This window comes from Sebastes umbrosus, chromosome 20 (assembly GCF_015220745.1).
Source record: "Sebastes umbrosus isolate fSebUmb1 chromosome 20, fSebUmb1.pri, whole genome shotgun sequence".
Lineage (NCBI taxonomy): Eukaryota > Metazoa > Chordata > Actinopteri > Perciformes > Sebastidae > Sebastes > Sebastes umbrosus.
Window position 1 is genome coordinate 1,689,636 of NC_051288.1, and position 10,270 is coordinate 1,699,905.

At 41.4% G+C, this 10,270-nt stretch overlaps 1 long non-coding RNA gene across 1 annotated transcript; it reads left to right on the plus strand.

Annotated features, from left to right (window-relative positions):
• The first annotated feature begins 2,095 nt into the window (after positions 1-2,095).
• On the plus strand, positions 2,096-3,049 carry LOC119479100. The gene is made up of 2 exons (XR_005204608.1): positions 2,096-2,288; positions 2,779-3,049. It is a non-coding gene; the product is annotated as an uncharacterized LOC119479100 (long non-coding RNA).
• The last annotated feature ends 7,221 nt before the right edge of the window (positions 3,050-10,270 follow it).

The window sequence follows — 10,270 nt, forward strand, 5'->3', positions numbered from 1 at the left end:
TTCTAGACGTTTCCCTTTGGTCATATTGTGTGGCGTTCAAGTTCACAGTCCGCTCTCAAGTATGGGATGCTGATAGGGGACTTCATGTTGGCTGTCAATATCCTCCTCTCTGGAAACAACTATGCGAAAGTGGCATTACTGTTCAAATTTATGAACATGGGGATGGTGGGAAGGTCCACATTTTTCAAAATACAGGACACCTACTGTGTGGACACCTTAAAACAGTTCTGGGAAGAAAAGCGAGGATTAGTTATTTCCCAGCTAAAGCCCAAAGCCAGTGTCGTGGCCCTGGGTAAGTTCTATTTTGACATAGATTTGTGGATATGATACTGACAAATACCGGTTGTTGTACAACCGGAAGTGGTCAGTATCATATCCACTAGAGTGAATCATAAAAAAAGTGTGTTCCAATTTCTGAAATTATTATTTATGTTTTGTTTTAAAAGGAGATGGTCGGATGGACAGCCCTGGATTCTGTGCACAGTACTGCACATATAGTGTGATAGAGAATGACTCTAAAGACATCATCTCCATGGTGACAGTGGACAAACGTGAAACGGCGCGGAACAGTGTCATCATGGAGAAGGAAGCCTTCATCCGGACTTTTGACACACTTCGTCAGTAAATAGGAAATTTGAGCGAAATATGTACTGATGCTCATAGCCAGATAGCTGCACTCTTTAGTACGTATATAGGTTTTTAGTTTGTTATTCATTTTTAATATGTGTGTTGACTTGTGCAGGAGTCGTGCAGATGTCTGTACTTACAAATGTCTTTTGTTCACTGTTCATACAGCCAAGGGCATATATAAGTCATGGGGAGTTCGCCATACCCTTGACATGTGGCACGGATCGAAAAACCTTGGAAAGAATATCCATCAGGTAATATTATGGAATGTATTTCATTTGAACTCATTGTCACTTCGTCACAAAACTTGCTTACACCAATAATTTTCTTTGATTGTTTTTGCATTTCATTCTGTGGTCAGGCGAGCCAGTGTGCAACCACTTTTGGTTTTGTGCCAAAATGTCGGCAACCTATGACGACTTCTTTGTAAGTACTATATGAACTGTTATTTATATTGCTACACTTGTGGAGCCAGAAATATTTCACAGCTGCAGACATCATTTCAGCGTAATGTGTCGGATCATTGCTGATGCGTTATTGTTCTCTTAGGACATGTGGGCTGGCCTACTCCATCACGTCACAGGAGAACACGAGTGGGCTCTTGGCGCCTGTCACCATGGACCCTTGTCGGACAACAGGGACAAGGAATGGATAGAGAAGGGATCTGTGGCACACAGAGCACTCATTGAGATAGTGCTAAATGCACGCTGGCTGGGTGAAGTAGTGAAGTACCTGGGATTTAGGTATGTGGGCATGGGTTTTACATGTAATGTTTATGTTCACAAGTATTTAACTCAAACAAAGGAAGCTCCTGGCTTACTCCCTATAAACCCACATAGGGAAGAAAAAAGTGAGTAAATCTTGGGAAAGATCATGCAGAGAGTGGGTCCCTTTTTGAAAAATCTCTAAAATACAGATGATTGTAAATCATGCAGTGACTTGATCAAAGTCCTTTTTATTTTTTTACTGTCCACCACTGATTGTGACTATATGTATCAACTAATGACTAATGACAACATAAAAGATCTAACACTTGTTTTTTACTGTTTAGGTCTACAGCAGAACTTGAGTCCTTTCACAACCACATACTGATGTATGCCAGCAAGAGATTCAGTTTCACCCCGCCCGTCTATTCAACTCGCACCCTACTTGCTGGTTTGGATTATAATCATCATGTCCACTGACCAGTGCAGAGAAAAGCTGATGGCTCCATTGAGTAAGTTCTTAAAATTGACAACAGTATACCCACTAAAACGGAAGTATATTAGTTTTATAATATAAGGTCAAATTTATACATGAATAATTATAATGAATGTTGCCCTTGCACAGGCAGCAGTTTTTGCAAATTTATCACAAATTCATTTTTCAATAACCATCTTTTCCTGTTTCGGTCATATGCTAATTTCATTATGTCAGATACCGGAAGCTGTACAACAAGAAGTCGCGGTAGTGGAGCCTGTATACAATGAAGGTCGACAAGGACTATGGCTACATTCCTGACCTCTAGAGGGCCATCCTCCGTAGCCGCACCACAGCAGACAGAGGCATGCCGCGTGTGAGACGCCAGAGGCCTGATGACCCGCGGCAGTATGGTGTGCTATGTGGTATTCCACCTCCAACCACAGAGGAGCTACTGCACACACAAGTCAGTCGACGACAAGGTATAGAAGTTCTTTCAGTGGGCCTCATTCAACATCCCTTCTTCAGAAACCCAAATTGCATGTTTTAACACTAACCCTTGCAGCCTTCACAACATAGTTTCTCATTACACTGATTCTGATTTTAGTTGATAAAGGTTGCATATAGATTTTGTTAATTACAAGCAGCTTTTTGACGACTACAGAGATGTTATATGAAAGGTATCATTTATGATAATGTAAAGACATCACGCATTGACACACAAAAAGAGACGCATTGACATATTGTCATTGAAATAATATGGTACTATAGCATGAGAGGCAGAGTAAGAAACTTCTCAACCAACAAAAGACCAGCATAGAGTTGCATGCTAAATAAGTTATTATATATGCATTACAGCAGCCTTTTAAAAAATATTATAGCCTATATATATGGCCTATATGTGTGACGTTATAGTCAAAACTAAACAACTGATTTAAAAATTCTAACATGCTATTCTTTGTTCATTCGCAGGGCCAAGGACTACCTAAGTGAGCAGCCGACCATAGGAGAAGACGTGACCCCTGCGACACCTCACCTGAGTCGATCCCACCTACACCCCTACTATGGCCACCACTCAAAAATACTGACCAGGGGTTAGACATGTTCTATAGGCCTAGCCCCACTGAAAGATGGTGTACTTATTTTTTAATTTACCTTTTTCTAAACTTTTTTTGTGGTGTGTTATGAATGTTTGGGATTGTCATCTATATTTTTGAATGTAATAAAAGTGTTACCCAAGTGAGCTGAATTTCTTTACTGCATGGTATTGACACTGGCAGTCGTGAACAAAAAAAGCAGGTGGTCATCCTTCAATGGATTTATTTTTACAAAAACAATGGCAAGAATAACAATAAGTAAAATGTAAATACTCTACAAAAATATCACATCACACAGGAGGGGTGGGGGGGAGGGGGGGGGTTGTTTCAGAGCCTGTGTGGGATAAAGCCCACATATTGGTGGTGGGGGTCAGGATATCTGTCCCTAATCCTCCACACACAACAGCTGGGAATTACAGTTCTGCTACCCCGCCCCAAGGCTCCATACTGCCACACAACAAACTGCCGGTAAGCAGCATACCGGAACTGTCTGTTGTCCTCTCCGGGATTGGGTACGTCCTGCTGAGCCCTAATGTCGTTCCAGATCCTCCTGGCCAGGCGAAGGACACCCTCATGGAGGATGTAGAGGTCCACATGAGGTAGCAGGGAAATGCAGTTCTGTGGTGGCTGGCCACAGCACTTCCTTTCCACGTCAGTGGGCATTTCCCTGCACCTCATGCAGACACACCTCAGGTTGATTGGGGTCCTGGCCAGGAGGACCTGGTGGAGGAGCGCTGACCATTAGATCAAAAATGAGGCTGGGATCCCTCAACAGACATCTCCCCAGAAGCTCCTGACACTGCTGCAGGCTCAAACACTGAATTCTGGCCTAGAAAGACAGTAGATCAGGGAAAAAGTATTACTTTATTTATGAATAAACAATAATGATCATAATGTGGACATAAAGTATGGACATGTTATATTTTGAGATACCTGTTCATCTGATATCTGTCGAGCTTGTAGTTGTTGTACTCTGCTGAAGTCATCTTCAGCCAGAGGGTCTTCAAGCTGACTCTGTCCTCTCCCCCGGCCAGACCCTCTGCCACGTCCACGTCCACTAGCTCGCCCTCTTCCTCTTCCTCGTCCATTCGTAGCCGGCTGCTCCAGGACATAGTCAGGATCTGACTCGACGGTGCTCTGTTAGTAATAGATATGTAACAAATGTAAAATTACCATTTCCATTATGAATAACATGGTCATGGTTTTATTTATTTCCAGATGTGTAAAGTTATCTATACAGACTAAAAAACACTAAAGTTAGAAAGATAGCATTACTGAAACTTGAAGAAGCAACTGGCCGTTGGCTAACGTTAGCCAGCTAGCTATGATATAGATTGAATAAAACATTGGGCTACGTTGTTTCTAAAGTTTAGCTCGTCATTTCGTCTAGAAAATAAACAATTGCTTTTATTCGGTCTATAAACGAAACACTTCAAATGCAGCAAAGTCTTACAATACTTTAGCTTTTGTTGACGTCGGTCTCTAGCGTTATTTTACACTAAGCATAAATACTGTTTGTTGTCATATGTTCAAAGTTGTCCGTGGTAGCTAAATGTGGTCTGTGACAAAGTATTTTTCTCACCTGTGACTCAGCCATGGTAACTGTTGATGTCGTTAGAAGATGATGTTACCATGGTAACTGTTGATGTCGTTAGAAGGTAATGTGTAGCTCGCTGCGGTAGCCTCCTCAGATGTAGGGAGCACATATGAAGCGCGTGCATATGCCCGTTCTCGTGTGGGGGGAGGGGCTTCGGACAGAGAGGGGAGAGCGGAGAGAGGAGAGAGAGGAGAGAGCAGCTCGAGGGGATGCAGGATTTTGCGTTTTCCGGATTTCTACGCACTGCAGCTTTAATGAATATTGCCAAGGAAAAAAATCTTCCTCTAGAGCCCACATTCGACTTTTTATCTGATTGTTCTCCAACTGTCTTCGTCATTCTAAAACCATAACACAACAAACATTTGGAATTTGGCGCAAACAGCATTACTAATCTTGAAAAAAGTGTTGTTATACTATGCTGGAGTAGAGTTCACAGAATGATTGAATGTATGTTTAATCTATAACATAATAATCTGGGCTGCTCTAACTGCAGATCAAGGATCCCAACAATGCCAAGTAAATGTGGTGTTCAATTGAATATTGGGGCCAACAGAAGACCATTTGCGCAATTATATTACATTTCTTTAGTGAATAGAATAGTAGTTAAACTGTAGTAGTAGCAGTTAGGGCGGCCAATAGTTAGTGATATTTCCCCAGTAATAGAACTTTTGTTCCATTGATTCGCTAGTCCAGTTAGAGGGACTGAGGAGAAGTGACACAAAGTTGAAAGTATTTTTAAAAACCTAAAAGGTTTCGGGCTTTTGAGAAAACATTCAGGGCTGGAGCCCCAGAAACCCCCCGGCCCCATTTACATATTTACAAATCTGATTACGCTCACACTGATTGAGATACAGTTACACAACTCTCCACAGACATTTTCAAATAATCTTGCTACAATAATGTAGAAAATACAGTGTGTTTTTTAAACCAAACCAGATCACAGTTATACGGAGCTTTCTATGAGGAAGACAAAATCCAGAATGGAACGAGCTGCGTTTCTTATTTGTTTGTCAAAACTTCATCCGTTGAATGTCACTGTGACACTTCTGAAAATTTCTTTCCATTTCAAATCCAGACATGACAGTCAGTCTGACAGCACCACCAGGACTGCAAAAAAGCGAGACAAACGGAGAACTACAGAGAGTGCAAACTAAATTTTTAACCAACAAACTAAGCCCTCTGCCCCCGTATCATGTTTGCATTAAAAGTGGAAGAGACGGGTAATGAAATACATTGCTGAAGGAACGTGTGCCATATGAGAAGTGGAAAGACAGTTTGAAAGCTGCTGATTATTTTATAGAAAGCCCTGTTCCTTGCCAGTTTCCTCCTCCTCCTCCCTCCCCTCGAGTTGCAGTGCTTGTCCTATTGTCGCCATCTTACCTCTCACGCTTCAGCTGCTCTCCCATCCATAGATTCTTTTTGATTGCAGACTCATATTTTCATTTAAATGCTGATGGGCTTGAGGATCAGTGTAAATTGGAAACCCAAACTTATTCTGCTTTTTTTTCTTGTGTGTTTGTGGAGGAGTGCAATTTCAGGCGCCGTTGTTTGCTGTGAGAATTGTCGTTCGCACCCGTGGATTTCCATGAATTTAAAGAAGGTCTTAAATTGCACTGACCAGCATTAAAATCAACCATATTAATTCAGATGTCAAATTGAAGTACTGCCCTGGCCAACACTGGCGCCATATATCATGGTGAAACTGGCTGGGACATACTGTCAGATAAGGTATGTCACCCCCCACCCACCCCTGTAAAATCAAACCTTTTATAGTTGGCAGACTGGAGTTGTAATTATATAAACATTTTTTCCGAGGCAGAGCTGCTTTGGAGACGGAAATAATCTCATTGGCTGCGTTACACCTCAGTGGGTAGGGACAAAAAGGATATTTACACACCGCAAGCTTGTTAACTAGAGGTCATGAACTATCTTTGTAGCTATCCTCACTAGAAAATGATTGGTCGAACTGCTTAAAACAATGCTATGTTTATGTTCAGCCGCAAAGCAGAAAGTCAGCTTCCGTCACATTCGAAGTGAAAGGGTTTAAATGAGGTTTTAGATCTAGGTTACATGTAACTTTTGTTTCAACAGCATGTCAATGATTCAATTTCAGTCAGAGGCAAGAAAATGACAATTCATTATAAATAGTTGTACAGTTAGGTTTGGAAAAGGCTCGGGGTAGCAACAAAGACTCTGCTGGGAACTAATCCCCTTCATTCTTCACATATGTGAATATTAAAGCTTAAACCAATAATACCACCAGCAGATCCTACAGTACATGCTGAAATATAGGCATTGAAACATGCATTGTTATGCAGATGATATTCAATTATATCTATCAATCAGTTAGCTTAGCTCCAAGCATGCCTTAAGGACATCAAAACCTGCATGACCTTCAGTTTTCTGATGTTAATCTCAAACAAAACTGATGTTATTGTACTTGGCCCCATACACGTCCGAAACACATTATGTAAAGATATAGTTACTCTAGATGGCATTGCCCTGGCCAGCACCACAGTAAGGAATCTCCCACATAAATCAAACTTATGCCTTTTTTCTGCCTTTCTCCTGTCTCAAAACGATGCAGAAAAACTACTCCATGCATTAGTTACTTCAAGGCTCGATAATTGCAACTCCTTATTATCAGGCTGCCCAATAAGTCCCTAAAGACTCTCCAGTTGATCCAGAGTCCTGCGGCATGTGTACTGACAAGAATTAAAGAAAAGAAAAATTCTCCCACATTAGCTTCTCTGCACCTGCTCCCTGTAAAATCCAGAATAGAATTTAAAATCCTTCTCCTCACCTACAAGGCCCTTAATGGTCAGGGACTGTCATATTTTAAACTAGAACACTGCACTCCCAGAATGCAGCAGGGTTACTTGCGGTTCCCAGAGTCTCCAAAAGTAGAATAGGAGCCAGCTTCAGCTATAAAGCTCCTCTCGTGTGGAACCAGCTCCCAGTTTGGGTTCAGGATGCAGACACCCTCTCCACATTTAAGAGTTAGGCTTCAGACTTTATTCTCTGATAACGCTTAGTTAGGGCTGGCTCAAGCTTGCCTTGGACCAGCCCCTTACGCTGCTATAGGTCTAGACTGCCAGGAGACTTCCCATGATGCAGTGAGCTCCTCTTTCCTCCTCTCCCTCAAGTTCAAGATCAAGTCTTTGATCCCAAATCACAGCATGGCTTTTTCTATGGTGTTCCTCAAGGTCTTGGTGTCTTAATGTGGTATTTTGGAGGGATTATTGATCATTTTTATTAATTCTCCAGTGGTAAAAAAAATGGTTAAATTTAGCACCAAATCTGTGTAACAAATGGTATCAACCCAAAAACTGCTGCAACAATTTATGAGACATAATAGAGCATGAGGATGACCATCATATACTTCTATCATAATGTTCTAAACCCTTATACATTTTTACAATTATTTTTAAATAATTCATTAATTTATTCTTTCATGTTTATTACAGATTTATAACTAGAACAATTTGACACACAGTGCTGAGCTGTATCTCAGATTAATCTTCAGGTTCCAGCTTTCAGATGATGTACACCACTTCTATGTGACATCTACTGTTGACCTGCTATCTCCCCCTAAACACCCCCTGTACTCCCTAAACAAGACTAAAACGGGTCTATGGTGGGTCTCAGAGGGTTAATGCATGTTACTAACTGTCCCGTAGTTTTGTGCTGTCTCATCTCTCTCCTCTCTGCATCTGCAGCCCGTTCGCATGAAAAGATGTATGAATGACACGATAATGCACAATCATTCATCGTGCAATAAAAACGCCTTTCTCGCTTTAGGCGTGTCATTTGTATGCCATGTAGTTTGTACTGAGTGCAATGTAAATAAATGCATCCACATAAATATGCCACACTCAGAGCCAGTGACGTAGAATAAAGACTACGAAAGACCACTAAAGGCGAGCGGGTGGGGAGGTGGATGGGTCCAACAAACACAGAACTTTGAACCAGGAGTTATGTTAGTGATGTTTGTCATGTGTTTTTTATTGATGTTTATGACGTGTTTTCTGTACTTATGTATGTATTTTACTTAGTTTACATACTATTTTCAGCACAACCATGACATTTCCCCTAAACCTAACTAAGTGGATTTGTTGTTTAAACCTAACTAAGTGGATTTGTTGTTTAAACCTAAGTGAGTGGTTTTGTTGCCTCAACTGCGGACGTGACTGTAGTTTTGTTTCATGACGTACAAATGACAGGTGAAAAGTGGCATACAAATGACGTGAAAAATACGCCTTCGCGTTAGACCGGTATGCCTTCTGTCACTTTCTGCAGGTATTTCTTATGATTATTTGTATTAATATTATTACCACTAATACTTTACATCTCTATGTGGAACATGGAGCATTGTGCTACGGCGTACTACTATGTTTCTCTCTGTATGCTCTCTCTCTCTCTCAACCTAACCGGTCGAGGCAGATGGCCGCCCACCCAGAGCCTGAATCTGCCCAAGGTTTCTGCCTAAAAGAGAGTTTTTCCTTGCCACTGTCGCTCTAGTGCTTGCTCATGGAATTGTCGGGTCTCTGTAACTAATATTATAGAGTACGGTCTAGACCTGCTCTATATGAAAAGTGCCCCGACATAACTTCTGTTATGATTTGGCGCTATAAAAATACAATTGAATTTAAATAACATATGTCACATGTAATGTTACTTTCCAACCAAACCAGGCAAATTTAGCCTGTTTTTTTACTAAGTCTTGACCTTTGACCTGCAAATGACCAAACCAGTAGCTCATAGAGAAACCAACACATTCTCACTCCCAACTCGTCAAATACCGCCACTTGGTCAGTGCCCCTCGACATCAAAGACTGACGCACGGAGTACCCCTCTTGTTTGACTTCTGGACGGACAGGGGAAATACACTCGTTACATGCATCGTGTCCTTTCAAAATGAACTTCTTTTTTCACAGGAAGTTAGGTTTAGGCAACACAACCATTTAGGTAGGGTTAAGAAACGGTCATTGTTGACGTTAACTTCATTGACCCGACTTATGTGACTATCGACGAGTCATGTGACTAATGAACTTTTAGTTTCACTCAGGACACAAACAGCGGTCTCCTGATGAAAGTCTTGTGTTTGTTTGACCCATTCACCTCCCCTCCCTCCCGCCCACAGCAGACTTTTACGGTATTAATACTACATCACTTGCTCTGACTGTCAAATAACGCTGCAGGTGGGTTTACATTGGAGTTAGTTGAATGCCTGGTTTGTCACAAACTGTCGCTAATGGGTGCCTCCGTGCGTCGGTTTCTGATGCCGAGGGGCACTGCCCAATTGTCGGTATTTGACAAGTTGGAGGAAGTGAGGCCGGGTTGAGAAATCTGACTTCAACACCATCATGTGTCCTACCAACACTTAACATTGAATTCTTATATCAATGATTTCAATATTTCCCTTATCTTAACTAAGCAGTTTTTGTTGGTTAAGGTTGCTTCATCTTACCAATGAGACACCAGGTCAGTAAAACACTGGTTGCTTACCAAGACTGCAAACACACCGTTGTGTGTGTAATGCACCTCCTTCATTACCTCCAGCTTTATTTACAGGGATTCAGTCTAATTTCACTTTTTCCATGAAAGCTGGTTCTTACTCCTCATGCTGAAATTGAACTCGGCAAATTAAATTATTTTTCCCTTCATTGTAAAACACCTCAACGTTATTGTATACCTAAAACTCCCAGTGGTAATGTGGTGTATCAATCTTTTGAAGCAAACACACAACACACACATCTCTCAAGGAACA